This window comes from Cebus imitator, unplaced genomic scaffold (assembly GCF_001604975.1).
Source record: "Cebus imitator isolate Cc_AM_T3 unplaced genomic scaffold, Cebus_imitator-1.0 Scaffold455, whole genome shotgun sequence".
In the NCBI taxonomy this organism is placed as follows: domain Eukaryota; kingdom Metazoa; phylum Chordata; class Mammalia; order Primates; family Cebidae; genus Cebus; species Cebus imitator.
The window spans coordinates 1,901,960-1,903,465 of NW_016107770.1; positions in this window are offsets into that span (position 1 = coordinate 1,901,960).

Consider the following 1,506-nt stretch of genomic DNA (forward strand, 5'->3'; position numbering starts at 1 on the left):
TCCATTTAGAGCCACATCAAAGAGCAAAACTAGAACTCAGACTAGAACTAAGAACCAAAACTAGAACTCCCTTTTAACCCAGAAATTCCGTTAATGGGTAGACACCCAAAGGAAGAAATTTCTAAGGGCAGGAGTTTCTATGTGACAATTCGTTTCTGATGAGCCTTTCTATTGGAGTAAAAACATATACTCCCCGCCTTTCCCCCCAAAAATAGTGATTTTCAATCAAGATAGCTTAGCATGTTGAACTCCTTCCATTTTAAACAGGCAGCAATGCAGATAAATGCTACTGAGAAAATTTAGATACAGATAGGACAAACCCAGGGGTCTGCTAACGGGGCTCAACATTCACCAGGAGTTTTCTTCTACTGGAATAACCAAGGCTGCATTTTCCTTACTTAGGTGGGTGAACTGGAATTAGATTTACCCAAATTAATCCAGAGGAAAGGAAGCTGATAAAAGCAGGTTTCTTAGGCTAGTTAGTAGTTTAGCTTATTTTAAGCGTGTAGGCTTAGGGTTGAGACGCATAACCAGGAACTAAAATATCTGCCTCCCTGGCTTAGTGAGAAGAGTACCAGCCGTCTTCCTACTCTCACCGTGGGGAGGGAATACTCAGCCTTGGTACCTGATGTCCTTTTGGACTGAGGACTCTGGAACATGGTGAAGGGTGTTAAGGAAACTAAAGACTGGAAGATTTGGACAGAGATCCAAGACGGCCGATTACTAGCAGCTCGGGATTGTAGCTCCCAGTGAAAGCGCAGAGAACGAGAGGATGCCACACTTTCAGATGAATTTTTTTTGCTGACAGACCAGGAGATTCCTAGTGGAGGAACCCCACGGGTAGCCAGCGCGACTCTTGTGGCCGGCACAGCGGTTCCTGGTGCAGAGTGAATGGGAAGGTTCCCCTTTTGGTCGATGTTTGGAGCTCTGGGAAGGCAGAGTCGCCCATTCAGCTGATTGAAAGGGGGACCCAGGAGAGATTCCCGGGCAGAAAAGCACCAGGACTCTTGGCACCGCTGTTTTGGCTGGCGCAGTGGGTTGCTCGGATTTCGGCGCTGGGAATCAACAAGTTGGATGTCCACTCAGAGACCTAATTTGAAAGTTGGTAATTACAACGACAGGTGGATAAATTTACAATGATGGGAAGAAAACAGCATAAAAAGGCTGAGAATACTCAAAATCAGAATGCTTCTCCCTCTACAGGGGATCACAGTTCCTCATCAACAAGGGAACAAGGCTTGATGGAGAATGAGTGCGTTCCAATAACAGAATTAGGCTTCAGAAATTGGATAATAAGAAACTTCTGTGAATTAAAAGAACATGTTCTAGCCCAATGTAAGGAAACTAAGAACCTTGAAAAAAGGTTTGACGAAATCCTAACAAGAATGGACAATTTAGAGAGGAATATAAGTGAATTAATGGAACTGAAGACTACAATAAGAGAACTTCGAGAAGTATGCACAGGTTTTAACACTTGAATTGATCAAGCAGAAGAAATGATATCAG